The 21,507-nt window shown below is 39.8% G+C and overlaps 1 protein-coding gene across 6 annotated transcripts in view; it reads right to left on the bottom strand.

Moving 5' to 3' along the window:
• Positions 1 to 1,294: 1,294 nt before the first annotated feature.
• METTL4 (methyltransferase 4, N6-adenosine) overlaps positions 1,295 to 21,507 on the bottom strand; it is a 491,081-nt gene continuing 470,868 nt past the window's right edge. For 5 of the 6 annotated variants that reach the window (XR_014807700.1, XR_014807699.1, XR_014807701.1 and 2 more), the window contains one exon: positions 2,005 to 4,610. The gene's annotated coding sequence lies outside the window, so the exon portion shown is untranslated. Of the gene's footprint in view, positions 1,494 to 2,004; positions 4,611 to 21,507 lie in introns of those variants that run through there. The other variant, XR_014807703.1, reaches the window with a different exon arrangement.

Below are 21,507 nucleotides of genomic sequence, written 5' to 3'. Positions count from 1 at the left end.
GAGCAAGGAGAATAGAAGCACATTGTGTGGTTGAAGAGTCAGAAAGAGCCAAGATCACACAGGACCTTGCAGACAAAGTAAAGAGACAGAATCTTATCACAAGTGCCATAGGGAGCCCAAAAGGATTTAAAACAGGGTTTTGATATAACCTTCTTTTTAAAAAATTTTTATCTTCATGTGATTTTTGAGGGGTGTAGTTTCTTTTATTCTATCTTCTCTCTCTCTCTCTCTCTTTTTTAGGGCCCCACCCACAGCATATGGAAGTTCCCAGGCTAAGAGAGCTATAGCTGCCGTCCTACATCACAGCCACAGCAATGCAGGATCTGAGCAACCTACACCACAGCTCACAGCAATGCCAGATCCTTAACCCACTGCATAAGGCCAGGGGTTTAAGAACCTGCATCCTCATGGTTACTAGTCAGATTTATTTCCACTGTGCCACAATGGGAACTCTACCTGCTTTGTTTTTTTAACATTATTATGGCTAATATAAGAGGAATGAAATATAAGAGGTCCATTGGAGAAGGCAAGAGACTAGTTTGAAGACTGTGATAGTAAGCCTGGCCAAGAGCTGTTGAATGTTGGAAATAGAGCCACAAGGGTTCAGAAACAGTGGTCATATTTCAAATACAATTGGACAATTGACAAGACTCCCCCATTCATTGAATTTGGCAGTAGGAGGAGGGAAGGAAATGTAATGAAAGCTAGATTATCTATAGCATATTTCAGTTCTAAATCAATTACCTGTGTATAACATTTTCTATTTTTCAGAGCTATATGAATAATAAAGTCATATGTTTAAATATCAGCTATCTTTTATATTCACATGCTCTCATTGGTATTTTTTAATGAATTCAACTTCAACTACTCTGCTGAGTAAACCTGTAAAGTTAATGGCTTGCAGATGAATGGGCTGTCAATGCAGAAACTCACTACCACATAGTACTAAAATATATTGATTTTTTAAGAGAAAGAGACCAGACTTGGTAAAACTGTGACAAATTATAAGTACTAAGTAGTGATATTTAGATTTTTAGTGTCATGTGAAAAAAAAAAAAAAAAGGCAATAGTAGTTCTCATTTACCACATAATGACCTTGAGTATTTGTTGTTAGTCATTGAAGGTTCAAAATGATAAGCAGGGGTTGCAACTTGATCTACAAAGATACGGTTTTGCACAAGAGGATAGAGTCCCGAACTCTGTTCACCTAAATTTTACACAAACTCTTCTTTCCTATGTAGAATCACTTTGCTAAAGACCTTGACTTAGAAAAGAAGCTCTGAAATCATTTTGATCTATGAACAATTAGCACCCTTTATCACCATTCCCAAGCAAACTGCAACACCTGTTGTTAGTTCTTAGGTATGCATACAATTGCTAGTGAACCCTATTCAAAAAGCCAACCATTATGCACCCCATTGCGAGAAAACAGTGCAAAGAAATGATACATAATTTTCTTCGGCTTTCTCAGCAGCAGAGACAAGAAGCCAGGCCTGTAAAGTGAAACAGTAAAGTGTTGATTTAAATGGCCTTTTTGAAATTTTATGTAGAGCTTCTCTAAAGTACTACTTAACTCTGCATTCCCATCTAAATTTTTTAGTATATTAAACTATCACCCCTCAAACATTAAGTTCCATATATATATATATATATATATATATATATATATATATATTTATTTTTTTTTTTTTTTATTTTTCCTTTTTAGGGCCTTACCTGCGGCATATGGAAGTTCCCAGGCTAGGGGTCCAGTTGGAGCTGTAGTGTAGCCAACAGCCTATGCTACAGCCAAAGCAACGAGGGATCTGAGCCACATCTGTGACCTACACCATAGCTCACAGTAATGTCAGACCCATAACCCACTGAGTGAGGCCAGGGATTGAACCCATGTCCTCATGGATACTAGTCGGGTTCGTTACCACTGAGCCACAACAGGAACTCCAGAAATTCATAATTAACATCAGATTTGATGCAGTAAAAGCTGCAAAATCATCATGTATTTAGTTTTATTTTGATTTGTAAAATTCTAGTGAAAATAGAGATATATTCAATGATATCTGAGAAATGTGTCAAAACTGGGTGTGAATCCTGGTTCTGCTAGGAAGAGCATTATGAATTCAATTTTATCAATAATTCTGTTTATTCCCTTGCAAAATTAAGATAACAATGGAAACATCCTCACATACATGGTAAAGATTAAATTTTAAAATATATTTCAGCTGCTCAGAGCAGGACACTGTCAGTTCTGTTTCCTTTGTGTTGGTGGCCACTGTCAGGCACCATTCTTTGCCACACGGTGACAAAATGTCTGCCTGCCTGCCAGCAGCTTACATTTACACCTTAGTCTTTAAGAATCTCACTGAAAAGCAAGAATGATTCTTCCCGAATATCTCCATCAAAGGCCTTAGAGTTGATCCCACATGCATGGACTGAGTCATTGAGAACCTGAGTTCCCATGTTCTGACCGAGCCAGAAAAGACCACATGCTTACCTCTGAATTTAGGAAGGAAATCTAGACCCTCCCAAACCACAAGGACTGAGAAGGGTGGGAAGTTGTCTCCCCAAAGAATCATGTGTGTCTGCCACAGAAGGCAAATTCTCTAACTCCAACACTATGCATATGACCTTGAAGAAGTTTCTAAGGTTCTCTGTGTCTCAGAATTCTCAACTATAAGATACTCTACTTGATAAAGTTGCTGTGAAACGTTAGTGAAATTGTAGGCAGATATTAAACTAACTCACACTGGGGACACAGTAGGTACCAAATACATGTTAATTCTCTCTCTCCCTGTTCTTCTCCCAGGAGTGATAGAAAATGAACATGGCAAGTATTATTGATGCTTTAAGACAGCTATAATGCTTCAATAACTTTTTTTTTTACTAGTGCAAGCTCAGAGCCATTGTTTTTCTAATATTGCTTGATTTGGGGCTAGGTCATCATCCTGGCCTCTTTAGTCTTTCATCACCTCACCTGAAGTACAGTACCCAGATCAGAACACAACATTCTAGGTATTCCAGCATGAAGTTAGTTGCAATCTACTTTGAGACTGAAAGTGGTAACACTTTTGTTGATGACACCTGACATTACTATGAGAGTTAATGTAGCATTTTATTCCCCACAGATAGTTGACCCAACTAAAAATCCCTGGCTTTCTCTGCAAGCTCTACTGATAACCTATACTTCTTCTGACCTGTGTCCATGTAATTGACCTTTGGAATATATCCTATGGAATTTATTCCTATTCAGTGTTATCCTATTAGACTTAAATAAGTATTTACCATTTGATTATTGACAGCATCGTTTTCAGTATGGAACAACCACTCATCAAAGCTTCATGGCTTACACAAATTTGTTCCCTAGTATCTTTATGCTCAGTGAGAACAAAACCAGGACCCAGCAGGTGGAGTCCTTCAGTACAGCACACATTTCATTCCACGTGGGAAGTCAGTGGTCTCAACAACAGCATCCTATTCATCCAGTCAATCTTGAATCCTACTCAAGTACTATATCTAACCAATGTGTATATAGCTTGTTTATTAAGGATCGTGGCAATTAAGCACAGAAAGTTCTATATAGTTGCTGCATAGATACAATTTTGTTAATTTTATCATTCAACCAGCATTGCCTTGTGCCTTGATTCATCACTATTTTATTAATACTTCTTTCACGATAGAAACTTCTTCATGTAGGAATTCACAATGTTTAATCAAGGCAATTAGCATGTAAGCTGTGGAAACAGAGGCACATCTAAGCAACTAAATGTCAGGAAATAAAGGTTATGGCCACTAAGATAGTATATCAAATGGATTTCAGATGAAATCAATAAAAATCAGATACAGACAAGAGGGATGAAGACCAGACTAAAGAAAATTTGAGTTTCAAGTGATGGCCCTTCATTGATTCTGTTCCCAGTGGAGCAACCTGCTGGCCTGTCATGGAGAAGGAAGGTCATTTATCAAATCTGCCCTCCCCCCACAAATAAAGCAGGTTGGCTCACCTATGTAACATACTACAACCCAAAGAACTCTGCCATGAAACCCCTCCAGAATGATGGTACCTTCAACTGTTGAAGTTGTTGAGCATAGTGACATGGGGATGCGTCCCCAAAGACTTCCACCTGTATCCAGGGAAGGGAGGGCAGTGCATCACTCCCTCAGGGCACATGAATCTGCTTTAGAAACTCCCCAGACGACTAGGTGGGAAGACCTGATGGATAGAGGGCTTGGTCCCTGAAGCTGTACGGGTGGGAGAGATGCCACAAACACTGAGCATAACTAATAATATGACCATATCTGTCATATATATATTTGGTTAGTGTAACCAAAGTACTAACGATGATTATCATTAAGGATATTTACAGACATTGAAGTTGTGAATAATGAGTAATTTTTTATTTCATGTATCTACTGTCTATATGCTTTTAAAATTTCCTATAATGAGCAGGATTTTTTAAACATAAAAATTACTCATAAAATGAAATATATGACTTACAAAAACACAGTAGGATTCCCATAGTCTTCGTTGTTTCACATGCTTCAATAACAATCAGCCTCTCCAATAGGTAGAAAGGTTTAGTCTTGAAAATTCTTCTCAGGGCAAAAGAAAGAACCTTTTGAAACAAATTTGGAGATAAAGTGTTTTATTTTAGAAGAAGAACAACAACAACAAAAACAACAAACAGCAGCTAATAAGGGCACAGAGCTATCCTTGCCCAGGTCCAAATGCAGTCTTATTCCCTCTCAAATACCCACTTCCTGTCATGAGCATGCTGTAACTTTCTAACAACATGCCGGAGTCAACTGCTACTGCAAATATATAGAGGTGTGATTACAGCAATACGAAACTGAAAGGGACAGGTGGTAACTAAGTCACACTGGAGTTTGGCCTGAGTAGGAGACTGTATGAGGATTATAGATGTGATGACCTCAAAATTCTGTTTCTATGAGTGCTAATTCTCCAAGACTGGTTCTGAATTCTATGCAAAGCAGCAAACTGCAGGACAGCACAAATTAATAAAGTTCAAAAAGGATATAAATAGAAACCCTAACACAGTTCCACATATTCCCAATGTACCCATAATTATTAACTTACAACCATTTAAACTTTTTTTTTTTTTTTTGTCTTTTTGCCATTTCTTGGGCCACACCCATGGCACATAGAGGTTCCCAGGCTAGGGGTCGAATCGGAGCTGTAGCACCAGCCTACACCACAGCCACAGCAATGTGGGATCCGAGCCACATCTGCAACCTACACCACAGCTCACAGCAACGCCAGATCCTTAACCCACTGAGCAAGACCAGGGATCGAACCCGCAACCTCATGGTTCCTAGTCAGATTTGTTAACCACTGAGCCACGACGGGAACTCCTAACATTTAAACTTTTGAACAAGATTAAGTTTATTTTGAAAGCTTATATTGAAAGAATGTGAGAATAATAAAAACTCTCCAGACAAACCCTGATTTGATTATAAATTGCTTTGAGTGTTATTTTCAGGGCATCACGACACCATTCATTCCCAGAACCAGAGGCACAGTGTGTAAGCAGACAGCAAAGTTCTGAGTTCATCACCAAAGAGAGGCCAAAGCACCCAGGATATTTCTCAGAATGTAAATGACTTAAGTTTAAACATACTGTAAGGAGGAAAGCTCCTCACCAACTCTATGCTTGCCAGACAAAAAGAAGGAAAGAATGAAGGAAGGGCCTTAAATATGGATGCAGGTGCAAACAAGGGTAAACAGAACTACCTGGGAAAAATAAGCAGTATCAGAGACAAGAGGGCATTTTAAGTCTTAACTGTCACCTTGAATTACAACCAAATATAAAGCAAGGGTAATAACCAGTAAAAATTTCTGATTCACAGGCATGAAAATTTTAAGATTTAATAATAAAGCTTTTATGTGTTCTCCTTTCTGCATATGACCTCTGGAGAAGACATGACCCAAACATTCCAAAATAAGGAGTTACGATTCATTCAAGAAATATTTATTATTCCCTACAATCTCCAAGTTGGTTTGATAGACATTGTAGGGGACTCAGAGGAATAAAAGAGAGTTGATATGCACATTAAAGTTGTAATTCAAGATTCATTATGAGAAATGACCCTTTAATAATTCAAAGAATTGTCGGAGTTCAGAGGGAAAACCCACTACTTCTAGTCAAAGTGCTTAAAAATGGTATCATGAAAGAGGTGGCACTGGGCCTAGAACTTAAACTATGGAGGTGAGACTTCAATAGCAAGAAATGAGGGGAAACTATTTAATTTAGGCAACATGTATGAAACTTCTGTGAAGAAACAGGGGGGTACAGGGCCACTGGTGGAAGGATTTATGAAATAATAAATAACAGAAAGGTAGTTATTAAGAGTGTGAGGATTTTATTTTTTATTTTATTATTTTTTATTTTTTTTTGTCTTTTGCCATTTCTAGGGCCGCTCCCACGGCATATGGAGGTTCCTAGGCTAGGCATCTAATCGGAGCTATAGCCACCAGCCTACACCACAGCCACAACAACGCGGGATCCAAGCCGAGTCTGCAACCTACACCACAGCTCACGGCAACACCAGATCTCCCACTGAGCAAGGCCAGGGATCAAACCTGAAACCTCATGGTTCCTAGTTGGATTCATTAACCACTGAGCAATGAAGGGAACTCCCAAGAGTGCGAGGATTTTAAATACAAGTTTAGGGAGTTTGATGTAAAAGAGTGAGGTTTTTTTGTTTATTTGTTTGTTTTTTTTGGTTTTCAGTTTGTTTGTCTTTTAAGGAAAAGTGTCTGGAATCAAAATAAAGATCTAGGGAAGTCAATCTGCAACTCCTGAGGAACCAAAGAGGAGTGCAATCAGAAGGCACATAACCATGTAGGAAGAGGAGGACAAAGAGGAGTTAGGGGAGCCGGAACTAGAGTGGGGAAGCACCAGTGCATGTGGAAATGAGGTCAAGAAACTGAGTGAGAGGATGTGCCACACAGATAATTTGCTGAAAATGAGACAGTAGGGAAAAGAAGACATCAAGGACCTGAATTCTTTGGAGTAATAGTTGGAGCTAGTCAGATAAACGCTAACCACTAGAGAAAACATATAGTAACATGGGGAAAGGAAGTTGAGGGAGACCTTTGGGGGAGGTTGGGAAGGCAGAGGTGAAGTCAGGAATGGGGAAGTCAAACTCCACAGTCATGACGAAAGTCAAGAAGCAGGTAGTCAACAACATCCAATAATGCAAAGAAGACAAGAAGCATGATTAGAAAAAAATAAAGCCATTGGATTTCATGAGTAGATAATCATTGAATGCTGAGTAAAGAATTTTGAATGACCTGTACTGGGGAGGAGGGGCAAGCCCAGAACTCCAGGCAACATTCACCAAGCCAGGTATGGGTTCTGAGGCTGCCACAGTGATCACAGCAGATGACCCTACAAGGTCCTATGAGAGGAAAGGGGAACATTCTGAAAAGAAGTGGGATTTCAGAGCCTGAATGCAGCCAAGCACAGCCAGCAATATGGAAAATGACCCACGAGAGCTAGAGAACATCTATTAGAGACCAAGGGAGATGCTGATACAGATCAATTTTGCACAATTCAGATTTTAGTTGCATTGCTCTGTCTGCATGTGGCTTAACATCTTCATGCTGGAATCCGAGTTTGATCTGAAACTAGGGTGGAGGGTAAGGGAGCATAAGCAGTCTGTACAGATTAGTTTTGTGAAGTTTGAGCATGAAGGAAGGGAAAGAGTAAATGATTTATTTGCTATGGCCAATAAATATCTTAAAGCAATATTTTTATTAAGATTTTACTTTTAAAAAAGAGAAAATTTAGTTGAAAGGAAATTATTATAAATGCAAACAAGAGAGGAAATTAATTTCTGAAATAAAATTTGGATGAAGTTTAAAAAAAAAGATATGAAAGACTTAAATATAAGACAAGACATCATCAAACTCCTAGAAGAGAACATAGGCAACACATTCTCTGACATCAACCTTACAAATGTTTTCTCAGGTCAGTCTCCCAAAGCAACTGAAATAAAGCAAAAATAAACCAATGGGACCTAATCAAACTGGCAAACTTTTTGCACAGCAAAGGAAACCAAAAAGAAAACAAAAGGACAACTTACAGAATGGGAGAAAATTGTTTCAAATGATGCAACTGACAAGGGCTTCATCTCTAAAATATACAAACAACATATACAACTCAACAGCAAAAAAGCCAACAACCCAGTGGAAAAATAGGTAAAAGACCTGAATAGACCATTCTCCAAGGAAGATATACAGATGGCCAACAAGCACATGAAAAAATGCTCCACATCATCGATTATTAGAGATATGCAAATCAAAACTACCATGAGTTATCACCTCACACCAGTCAGAATGGCCACCATTAATAAGTCCACAAATCACAAATGCTGGAGGGGGTGTGGAGAAAAGGGAACCCTCCTGCACTGTTGGTGGGAATATAAGCTGGTACAGCCACTGTGGAGAACAGCATGGAGATACCTTAGAAAACTATGCATTGAACTACCATATGACCCAGCAATCCCACTCTTGGGCATCTGCCTGGACAAAACTTTCCTTGAAAAAGACACCTGCATTGGCATTTCATTGCAGCACTATTGACAATAGCCAAGACATGGAAACAACCCAAATGTTCATCAACAGATGAATGGATTAGGAAGATGTGGCATATATACACAATGGAATACTACTCAGCCATCAAAAAGAACGACATAATGCCATTTGCAGCAACATGGATGGAGCTAAAGACTCTCATACTGAGTGAAGTGAGTCAGAAAGAGAAAGACAAATACCGTATGATATCACCGATATCTGGAATCTAACATACAGCACAAATGAACCTTTCCACCAAAAAGAAACTCATGGACTTGGAGAATAGACTGTGGTTGCCAAAGGGGATGGGGAGGGAGTGGGATGGACTGGGAGCTGGAGGTTAATAGATGCAGATTATTGCCTTTGGAATGGATGAGCAATGAGATCCTGCTGTGTAGCACTGGGAACTATGTCTAGTCACTTATGATGGAGCATGATAATGTGAGAAAAAAGAATGTATACATGTATGTGTAACTGGGTCACCATGCTGTACAGTAGAAAAAAAAATAATGTATTGGGGAAATGAAAAACAAACAAACAAACAGATATGATCCAGCACAGAGAACAGAACTAAACTTGAAAAGGAAAAGGGATTAAAAAGAAAGGAAACTACTGATCAAAATATTCTTAATGGGGGAGTTCCTGTCATGGCGCAGCAGAAACAAATCCGACTAGGAACCATGAGGTTGTGGGTTCAATCCCTGGCCTTGCTCAGTGGGTTAAGGATCCAGCATTCCCATGAGCTGTGGTGTAGGTCACAGACTCGGCTCGGATCCAGCGTTGCTGTGGCGGTGGCGTAGGCTGCCAGCTGTATCTCTGACTGGCCCCCTAGCCTGGGAACCTCCATGTGCTGCGGGTGTGGGCCTAAAAAGCAAAAAAAAAAAAAAAAAAAAAAAAAAAAAACAAACAAACAAAAAAAAAATTCTTAGTGGGGAAGATGGGTGGGAGTAAAAATTTTGAAGCCAAGAGAAAGAAAATTCAGGTATCTTATTCATCACGATGAAACTAGCTATTACAGCTTCTGCTAAGATTAGGAAGAGATGTGGTGGACGTGTTGGCTTAGTAAAAGGTAAGTAAGAGGAATAACTTGTGGGGAAACAGAAGTGATGTGAGATGTATAAAATGAGGTGACGTGAGGTGGCAAGAACTTCAGTGGATGCAGCCAGAAGCTACGATGGTTTTTCCCTCAGAGCCAGATAGCCCAGAGATAGGTCCCTGGTCTAGTGTTTAATTCTTCTGGATTCGCAATTTGACGCCCTTGTATCTGGGCTTTAATCTGCATGACTGCTTTCTTTTGTGCTTTTCCTTTTATAGTCACATGCTGTGATTTTATTTTATTTAAAAAAAAAAAAAAGATGTTTGGTTCAAGAAAGCATGTGATTATAGTGTGAAAACAAAACAAAACAAAACCAAACCTGCCTTCCAAAGAGGAAGGGGCTCTTTCTGTGACCAGTAGCTCAAGAGCAGGGCCTAGAGGGATGGAGTGAAGATGATTATTGGCCACTGGCTGGGGTTTGGGGCAAATACTCTAGGAGGGTTGGATTTTGCATACCAGATGTGAGGCAGAAATTTATTCTATGTAAAGGAGGTCAGCTGTGAATGTGGCATGGAAATTATTTCAGAAATTCCATCCATACCATTTAATAAGGCTTATGGTTAGATAACCTCACTTGTGGGGTTTTTTTTTCGTTATTGTTTTTTTTTGCTTGTTTTTTTTTCCTTTGTCTTTTTTGGGCTGCACCTACGGCATATGCAAGTTCCCAGGCGAGGGTTAGAATTGCAGCTGCAGCTGCAAGCCTATGCCAAAGTCACAGCAACACCAGATCCAAGCAGCATCTGTGATCCAGCAATGCCAGATCCTTAACCCACTGCCCATGGAACAAGGCCAGAGATCAAACCTGCATCCTCAGGGAGACTAGTCACAGTGGGAACTCCCACACTTGTATTTTTAAATCTTCACAAATAGAGTCTCTGTGGTCCTTAGGGTAATGCCCATTGAAGGCCATAAGGACCTCGTGGTTCCATCAGTTGTTCTCCTGCGTACAAATGTGCAAGTCCACGTGCTGTGGCTTTATCGGCATGGGGAAATTACCTCCAGCTTGGTACGCCCTTCCATCTTCTGAGACACATGAGACCATAGCCTGACGCAAATCATTAGAGAATCATTTGCATGTTTGAAAGCCATTATTAGGAAAGTTATACAGAGATAAAAATAAATCTCAGAAGAGCAACAATGAAGGTCAATTATAAGACCCTTGGATAAAGTTTCTGAGACCATCTTAGACTGTATTTTCAAATGAAATTTAGGCTGGAACTCCAATTATGACAACAGAAGCATCTTTTGGGTCCTGGCCCCTCCACCAAATAATAACTTACATTTAATAGTGGACTTAAAAGTGTGGAACATTTCACAAATTTTTTAGATTTTATTTAAAAAGGAGATATATATATATATATATATCATTGGTGAAAAGTTGAGATCTAGAAAGGCTAAGAGCTTGTCCAAGTTTCCATGACTCCTAAGTTGCAGAGCTAGCATGAGAAAGGGACAGTCTAATTTCCACTCACATCTGTAACAAATTCAGGGTAGAATTCTGCAATCACCTCACTGGTCACTGTCCAGGCAGAGGAGGTCACAGTTCAGAGACTAGGATTCTAGTTTCAATTATGTTCCTAATGAGGTATGTGATCTTGAGAAACCATTTTATCTCCCTAGATACCAACTTCAGTTTCAGTATAAAAAAGCAAAAGGAAGCAAGGAGGGAGGGAGGGAGGAAGGAAGGAAGGGAAATGAAACTAAAAGGCACTCAAGAAAAAAAAAAAAAAAGGAAAAAGCAAATTAACTTGCCCTCCAACTGCCTAGACCCCCCCTTCCAAAAAACCAGAATCACTTCCCAAATTTTCTTCACTGACAATGGATGTGAAATGAAAGGACAGTGAAGCTTGGATGCCTTACAGCTCACTTCCAAGATTTTTCCACTTGGAGCATCCCGTCCATGGTTGGGTTGGCACATGCACCCAGCAGTCAACAATAAAGTTCTCCACTCACTGTTAATGATCACTTATACTCCATGGCTGTTACCAGTGGCTTAGAAGGACTATCCCAGGATGGGAAGGACATTCATGGCAGAAAGAAAAAATGAGAATTCTTGATGAAATGCTTGAGGATTTGCTGTTTAGGGATCCACCATGAAAAGGAGGCTTGGAGGAAGGAGGTGGGGTAGAGACTGTCACCTGGGAAAATAGCTTTGGTTATTAATAAGCTTGGAGGAAGTTGCCAGGTGTGGACACAGATTCACTAAGGGAGAAGATAAGTCAGCACCCAAGAGAGTAGGAAGTAACTGAGAACAATCAACTCCTTATAGGAGAAATACTAAATGATGTTATCCAACTAAGACCATTCCTCTGACTATTGTCCTGAGACAGAATGGTGAGTTGAAGATGGTAGAGAACCCCCTGACCACCCAGTTAACTACAGCAAAGAGTGGAAAGGCTAAGGCGTGTGTCCTGTGGAACAACTCGTCTTCCTTGGGGAGGAACACAGCCAAAGGGAACAAAAGGAATGGACAGAACTATCCCGAGAGCCTCCACAATGAACCACTTCTTGTAGGCTTAGGTGGTCACAGGCTTTATTTTTATTTTTATTTTTATTTTTTGGCATTTCATTAATTTTATTATTACCTAATTAATTATTTCCCCAATGCATTATTTTTTTTCTACTGTACAGCATGGTGACCCAGTCACACATACATGTATACATTCTTTTTTCTCACATTATCATGCTCCATCATAAGTGACTAGACATAGGTCCCAGTGCTACACAGCAGGATCGCATTGCCTATCCATTCCAAAGGCAATAGTCGCAGGCTTTAAAATGAAAGGGCAGACGTAATGGGACCGATGACATCCTCAGCCTAATTTTATCAAAAAACAAATTGAGAGGATATGAGCGGTGTTCTCCATGACCTGTGAGGGCACAGAAACAGACTAATCCCACAGTGTGTAAGAGAAATACTATTCAGAAGAAGAGAATGAGCAGGACCCAGATGACAAAACTGTATATTTCTCTTATGATATTAAGGTAGCAAAGTTGGCAGTCAGCACAGGTTTACTTCCCAAGGGGACAGTGATTAGCAAGACTTTTTGACTGAAAAGCGGCAACCTCCTCCTTTGCCCTGCCCTTCACCCCCACACCCATCCCACACAATTTAAGTGTGAGAGGCATGATGAACTTACTATTGGAATATCCAATCACCAGCCAATTAACTGGTGGAGTGCCCTTCATTCTAGATATCCCTTCCACACTCCTTTTTATTCCCTTACTATGATGGTTTCAGCAGTAGGGGAATCCTAATACACCCTCCATCACAGTGGAGATGAATTCCAATCTCCGGGCTCTTCTTTTTGTGTAGTAATTGTCGTCCAAAAGACTGGAGCTGAAAAATACTACCTTTACCCTGTCTCACAGAATTCTGCCCTATTGTGCATTTTCCTGACCTCGTGCTACAGCTGCAGAGCCAGCCTTGTCCATGCAGCGCCTTTGCTACCCACTGCCCAGCCAACCCCACAACCGACTTGACATTTTCCAGCCTGCACCATGTACTGCTTGAGAGCAGGGGCATGGATTGACAGGTAAAAGTAAACTTGTTCCAACTGATTCTCTGATTTCCTGAACATGGACGTCCCAGAGAGGGAATCTGTGTCCTATAAGGAGCCAGAGAAACCTGTGACAGCCCCATGCTGAAGGCAAGCTGTCCAGGAAGACTGCTGAGGTTATGACCACCAGACCTGGTCCCAGTCCCTGATCAGACCAGGGAGCTTTTCCAGTCTTCCAGCCCCTGTCAGGTCCTTCTCCCAAAGTCTGATGTCCGCATACTTCCTGAGACATGATGAGCAGGAGGGAAGCATACACTTCTTCTCCATGAGTTTCTCCTAATAAACATCCTTCCAGAAAGCCTGGTGTCATTACTATGGGTCATTAGCTGCAGTTTCTTCTACAAAACTCTTTATGTTTTAATTAGTTCCAAGAATTTTGAAATATTTTTAAATAATGACACAAAGTCAAAATAACAATAAAAAGCAAGAAAATAATTAATGAGGGGTCAAACTTTGAACCAAGTGGTGAAGGATTCAGCGAACACGTAAGTTCTCATTTTTAGGTCTGTCTTCCAGTGGCAGAAAGCTCCATTTATCATCTAGTGATTAAAATGAGCAACCTCTCTTGTTATTCTACCTGTCAAATATTTCTTTGACAATTTTCTGTAAAATGAAATGTAGCAAAGATTTTAGTTCACTTTTAGTTTTGTTTACTTTTGTTTTCCATCTTTAACACTTACAGACAGGAGAAATGTAACTAATACAGTTACTTCAGATCCCAAGAATGCATGTATCAATGTCCCCAGCTCCTCTTGAACCCATGTTGGTTGGAGTGAGGCAGCTGAATAGTAGGTTAAGTCAAGCTGTGGTTAAGCCAGGTTGGGAATGACAGCATACATTCAGGAACTGTGCTTCATCTGGGATCCTGGAAACTATGTTGTAGATGGAGAGAAAACCAGAAATCCAACATCCAGAGATTAGGCTAAGCTAGAAACAATGAAGCTAGCCAGACATCACCACGGAGAAAGCCAGGAATGGGTTGGGACACCAACTGCATCGGATTGAATTTTTACACTTTTCTGTTATTGTCATTCCTAAATAGTTTGATTGATCCTAGCACTTGGGTAGCAGCTCTGTCCCAGGATCATTGCACCCTGGCTGTCACCACTGCCAGGCCTCTTGTCAAGGTCAAGAGTGGGGAGAGCTAGGAATGTACCTTACATAGTACACGGCAGACTTGATATTTCAGCAGCAGCAACAGGCAAACCTCCAGCAGAGAAGCAGAAAAATAAATGCAAAATAACATGGACACTCAGATATTGTCCTATTCTTCAGAGGCCCTGAAATCACACAAGAAAACCATGCTGGCAGACTGCAGAGAAAAATATATTGCTTGCAGCCTTAGGGGAAAGTATAGGGTTATATCAGGGACTTTACCAAGCAGACTGGAAGAAGGCAACTGAGAAACTTGAATCATCTTGAGCAGAACAAAGATTCTAAAAATGGCTGGAGACTCATCTAAAAAGAATACTCAGTCTCCAACTATAGGCTGGATATTAGAATCCAACAGTAAAAAATGAAAAGGAAGAAACGAAAGCAGAGTTTTTCCAAGAGGCTCTAAAGGAAGAGGACAGGAGGGCAGGGCTTGGCAAACTTCTCAAAGGGCTTTATAGTAAATGTTTTAGTGCCTGCAACGTCTCTGTTTCAACTACTCATCTCCACTAATGCAGTGGGAAAGCAATTAAAAATAACATATAAGTGAATGGATATGGTTGCATACCAATAAAATTTTACTTATAAAACTAAGCAACAGGTCACATTTGGCTCACTGGCTACAGTTTACCAAGCCCCATGATAGATACAGCCCTTTTTGCAATTAGTTTAAAACTCAAAGATCAACTCAAATGCATGACAGTTGGCTACTACCCCTTGCTGCAATATTTATGGCAAAATTTCTGTATAATGTTGAGCAAGTGGTAAGTCTGTTTTCTCTTCTTGTAATAACAGCCACACCAAAAAGTTATTGTGAAGATTTAAAGAAGCGATGTATTAAAACGGGACCACGCCTGACTCATACTAAATAAATAATAGAGGGTAGCCATTGTTGGTGCCATTGTCATCACAAACAATCCATCATGGCCCCCTACTGATCAATAATTGTTCTCTTTCCACTGCTACAGGTGTCATTAGCAATTATCTACCCTGTCACTAAAATTCAAGCCCACATCTCAATCCTATTTTTTGTCTTTTGGGGGGAACTCTTTGCAATTCTATACCTCCTCCTTCTTGTGTCATACCAGTTTGTTTTCTTCCCTTTTTAGCTAATTTTAAAAGCTTTGAAAAGCCAAAGTAGTTGTATAATAGCTCGAAGGACCCAGCAGGCTATAACTAGTATTCTAAGAGTTTTGTTCTGATTTAAAAATGAGCCTGGGGTGGGAAATAAAGGCCTCTACAGAAATAGTCTGTGAGGACAGGAAGAAGGTAAACAAGCTATTTCTAGTAGCTAGAGAGCAAATGGAGGGCTACAGAAACAGGCCCAGGGACGCCAGGCCCAGGGCATTTCTGATAGTGAATAAGACATCACAGGAACACAGTCTTTCTTTCGTATTTTCTGTCAGCCTTAGGGTTCCTCTCTACAGACCCAGATACCATGAACCATTACGGATAGGACACAGGCCCGGAGGAAGAGGCAGATGCTGCCTTTTGAAGTTATTAGAAAAAGAGAATGACAGGAATTTCTTTTCATTAAATACATATAAAATTCTTTTCTGGTCCTTGCATTCCATCTCCTTAAAAACCAAGACTGGGTTTAGGAGCCCAAGGAATAAACTTAGTCTGGGAAGTCAATGGTCACCTACTGTGTGTGCCCGGAAGCTCCTCCTCTTCTGCCTGCCGTCCCCACTCCATGGAACCCCCACTCTTACCATCAGGGGATGTACAGGGGAGGAGTTAGAGATGACTGACAGCTGGAGGGAAAAGACCAAGCTGTATCTCTGGGAGTGCCTAGATAGTTGATGTTTGATTCTTGGCCAAGACAAGGGCAATGAGATTTATAATGCGCTGTTGAGAATTTCTCACCACAAAAAAAAAAAAAAGAAATGGTAATTATAGGATGGGGTGGAGGTGTAAACTAATGCCAAGTCATAGTCATTTTGCAATTATACATGCGTATCAAATCAACACACCGTACACCTTAAAACTTTCACAATGTTCTATGTCAATTATATCCCAATAAAGCTGGAAACAAACAACAACAAAATATATATATATGTATAAGGCAGAGGAGAAAAATATTCCAAACTCTCTTAGAGACCATCCCACCCCACCTCCAGGGATTCAGTAAACCACAGGCTTCCTGGACCATGTGGATAGGGTACATGTGAACTTGAATCCATGTGAGACATAGAATTGCTGGTAGAATTCCTGGAGGAGACTCTCTTTGTTCATCCAGAGCCAAAGGAAAAAAGATACCTTTCTTGATACTTTCACCAAATTCTATGTATTTTAATATGTATTCTTTTCATTGGTGGTCAGTTTCAACACTTTTCCAATTTCCAGTGTGGTATATTTTGACCCATGAATTGTTTCGTAAATATATAAAGATGGTCAACCTTACTCAAATTCAAGGAGAAGAAAGCAAAAACAAAATATCATGTAATTTCCTTCTGGTGGGTAAAAAATAGTTTGGGTGGAGATGTAGAGATGGAGAAATTCATACACAGCTGGTGGAAAAGTAAACTGATGCAATAGTTTTAGAGAAAAATTTAGAAATACCTAGTAAAGCCAAAGAGGAGAGGCACAAAATCTATGAGTTTGCAGTTCTAATTCTAGAATGTTTCCTGGAAAACATGCTCACTCAGGTGTCCAAAGATGTTTGTCACAATCTTTGTAATCACAGGAAACAGTATACAATTGAACTTATTCTTGCAATAGGTACTATAGATTACTTAAAATGAATCAGCTATAGCTGTGCATGTCAAAACTCAAAAACAATAAAAAGTGGAGAGAAAATAGAAAATTAAAAGGGATATGCATCCTATGATACAATTTATGTCATATATAAGCTCCCCAAACGCTGTTTAGTATCTATAAACATTCTATGTAGAAAAACACAGGTAGGAACATCAAAATAGTATGAAAAGATTCATTCTCACTTTCAACTTGGAATCATCCAGAGTGAGCCAACTCTGAACCCCTATCTAACCCCTCAGAACACCCACATCACACCCACATCTGGTGAGCCTGCCTCTGTGCAGCTTCCCCAGCCAACAGCCTCCAATCAGAACAAAGCTGAAGTTTTCTTTTTTTCCACTATAGCTTGCCTTCCACTACGAAGTTTTCTCATTTTTCCACTCCTCTGCCTACAGTTGAGTCTCTGACAAAACACAAGTGATAGAGGTTAACTCTCTAGAAAGCTCTGAATAAATAACCTTTGCAAGTTTTCAAAAAATATTCAGAATAGTGATTATTTTACATAGAGATTCAGAAGGGCTTTAGACAAATATCACAAAATGTTAATATAAGCTAAATTATACAGATTGAATGAAGGTGATATGCTGATAACCAATAAAACATTAAGACAAAAGATGCAGACAGCAATAGTCATTCCTGGGCCCACACATTGCTCCAGTACCTTCCCCCCCTTTTTATGGGGGGGAGTCTCATCCTGGAACCTGGATTACAGAATATACCCCAGTAATCACTCTAAAAACTCCTATTTTTTTTTAAGCAAGATTGAGTTAAATTTCTCTGATTGGCAACCAAAAAATACTTCTAAGTACTTTTTTTTTTTTTTTTTTTTTGGTCTTTTTGCCATTTCTTAGGCCGCTCCCATGGCATATGGAGGTTCCCAGGCTAGGGGTCGAATTGGAGCTGTAGCCACCAGCCTACACCACAGCTACAGCAATGCAGGATCCGAGCCGCATCTGTGACCTACACCACAGCTCACGGCAATGCCATATCCTTAACCCACTGAGCAAGGCCAGGGATAGAACCCGCAACCTCATGATTCCTAGTCAGATTCATTAACCACTAAGCCATGATGGGAACTCCTAAGTACTCTTGAAAGCACTGTAAGTTTCAGAAAATTCTCCTTTCCTGCAACCAACATGCATTCTGACCACACTGGTAGGCCTGCTTTGGGTGCCTGGGAAGCATATTTGGGAGTGGTGTATTCTGCTCCTCATGTGCACACAGCCTCTGAGTTGTCATGTGACTTCAGAATTCCTGTGGGATTTCTAAGAATAAGGGCTGTCAGAGACTTGAAGATACTGATTGAATTTAGAAGCAAACAAGATCCTGCCAGACCAAAAGCAAAAGTAAAACATGTCTTCTTGTGGAGGTCTATGGCCAAGACTGTCTCCCCTTCCAGTGAGGGGGATCAAATGCCTTCCTGGCTAAGCTCCACCCCCAGTCACCACACCATTGGTCACTGGTGTGTCTTCCATGTCCAAGTGAAAGATAAGTCCCCTGCAGTTTCCTATGAAACCAAATCCTGAGAGTGTCTGGAGTTCTGTATGAGTTTCTGGTCCAGGTGATGGAGCAGCCTCTAAATTATTCTCATCAATCAGGGTGATCACCCCAGGTAAAATAAACATGTCTGAGCAAAGGTGTGCCCACTTTATCCTCTAATGTCCCTTAGGCCCTGTTACCATCTTAAAATAGCCACCTTCTCCTCATGAGTACCACCTCATGTAACCTTGCTTCTCGATGCTTCTGTCCAATAATGTCATAAAAGATATGCTTTACTCCTTGACTAGGATATTCTGTTCTCAGTATAGGCTATGAAAATAAGATTCCCAAAGTAACTTTTATTATCTCTCTTATACAGTATTTTTCAACTTTCATCTCAGAATGCTACTGCAGATATGATGGTTAATTTAAGTGTCTACCTGACTGGGCTAAAGGATGCCCAGATTGTTAGTAAAACATTATTTCTGTGTGTGTCTCTGGGTGTTTCCAGAGGGATTAACATTTGACTGCGTAGACTATGTAAAAAAAGCTCACAGCAACATGAATGCAACTAGAGATTCTCATACTAAGTAAAGTAAGTCAGAAAGAGAAAGACAAATACCAGATGATATCACTTAAATGTGGAATCTAAAATATGGCACAAATGAACCTATCTACAAAACAGAAACAGACTCACGGACATAGAGAGCAGACTTGTGGTTGCCAAGGAGAAAGGGGGAGGAAGTGGGATGGATGGGGAGTTTGGGTTTGGTAGATGCAAACTATTGTACTGGGAGCGGATAAGCAATGAGGTCCTGCCATATAGCACAGGGAACTATACCCAATCTCTCATGATTGAACATGATGGAAAATAATATGAGAAAAAGAATGTCTAAATATGTATGACTGGGTCACTTTGCTGTAAAGCAGAAACTGACACAACGCTGTAAATCAACTATAATAAAAACAAGCAAACAAATAAATAAAAGTTCACCAGCCCCAGTGTAGGTGGGCATCATCTAATCCACTGAGGGTCTGAATAGAACAAACAGGCAGAGGAAGGAAGAATTTGCTCTCTTGCTTGAACTGCAACATCAATCTTCTCCTGCCCTCATACATACAAACTCCAGGTTCTTGGGCTTTCAGACTCATATCAGGACTTATACCATTGCCTCCCCCGCCCCCCCAATTCTCATATCCTAAGACTCAGACTCAATTTCAGACTCAATTTCACCACTGACTTCCCTGGTTTTCCAGCCTGCAGACAATAGACCATAAGCGTTCTTAGCCTCCATAATCATATGAGCCAATTCCTTTAATAAGGCACTATTTCCCCCCATTGATTCTGTTTCTCTCAAAAAAAACCCGATTAACATACCATAACAGTCTTTATTTTTAAGAGGAAAGTACTATTTTAGAATCTAGGATTTTTTTTCATGGTTTCTTTATTTGTAATCCACTTAGTCTCATTGCTTTGCTCTGTCTTTAACTGGGTTCAAGCAAATTTGTCATATCATTTGCATGTTTTGTTATCTTATAACACTCCTCTCTGTTTCATATTTTTCTATTGTTTTCCAAATATCTGCCGAGTTGATTGCTTTTCCCCAAAACAACATTGTTATTTAGAAAACTTATGCAATTTTTCTCAAGCATGTCACCCATATTTCATGTAAATTATTTCAAATAACTTTTACAACATGCATAAAATAATTCATATGGAATGTTTTTCAAAGAAGATTCTCAGCAAATTGGAGGATAGGGAAAATGAAAGCATGAGCATAAATTACCGATATGACTACAGCTTTATCATTGCGTATCATTTAGGGGAAATTCTTGACCAAAAATCAGGGAACAGGATTGTTCTTCTTCCCAGCCCTAAACTGATTGGTTCATTTTGAAAAGCAGAGAATGAAAAAAACTCCAAGAGATAATAAGCATTAGTCACAGGATTTTTGACAAAGTTTTTCTAAAATTTAAGATAATATTAACTAATAATCAGATATTAACCACCTTGTTTTCTGAGCCCTCTGCTCACGTGGTTTTAATTCTCTGACTATTCACACATATGGGCAGGACTAGAGACACACTCGACGCACCCCAAAGCAGAGGGAGGGCAGAAGTCTGTGCGCAGTCAGCCTCACAGTCACACTCAGGACTGTGATCTTTCTTCATAAAATGAAGTCTCTCCTTTCACACCCTCATAAACTCAGGGTAATATCAATCATCCAATTACAAAGTTTCTTTTCTCTTTAGGATGCCAAAAGACTAAACATACCAGTTCTCTAGTTCAAAATTAACACAAAAATTCTCACAATATGGTAGGAGCTATAAAGAATGGTGACTTTCCCTCTTTTAATCCTTTGCTTTAGTTAAATGAATGGAACTAAAGCCAAAGACCTCCTGGCATCCCACCATCCCCACTTCAGGCCTTCCCAATGATGTCTGCAGCAGTCTTCAGGGCACATTAAATTCCAATATTTAACCAGTGCAAAGTATCTATCTGGTTGGACAAAATCAAGGTCCCACTAAAATAATGATGTTCAACTTGAAAATGACAAAGATCCCAGTTGAAAATGACAAAGATCCCAGTTTTCAGCCATTGTACGTTCACTCTAACAGTTCAGAGAACACCATGCACAAGTTGTATTTCCACAGGTTACTAATGTGTATAATATTTCTGGCTTGGGGTTGAGTTGGTTTAATTTCCAACTCTACAGCCTCTCCAGTTTTAATTAACTTTTTGCTTATTGCCAGAAAATAATGTGTAACTGCAGAATAAAATGATCTAAAATGAAAAGAATTCAAGTTTATCTCTGCTCATAGGGTCCAAGAGTGATGTTCTTGGCTCTAATCATAAAAGACCCAAA

The sequence above is a fragment of the Sus scrofa genome, chromosome 6, assembly GCF_054392235.1.
Source record: "Sus scrofa isolate SSC_HxYL_T2T_F1_AM1 chromosome 6, Sscrofa_HxYL_maternal_Yorkshire_Landrace_v2.0, whole genome shotgun sequence".
Lineage (NCBI taxonomy): Eukaryota > Metazoa > Chordata > Mammalia > Artiodactyla > Suidae > Sus > Sus scrofa.
Note: the sequence above shows the minus strand (reverse complement) of the source record. Positions and strands in the feature narration are given on the sequence as shown.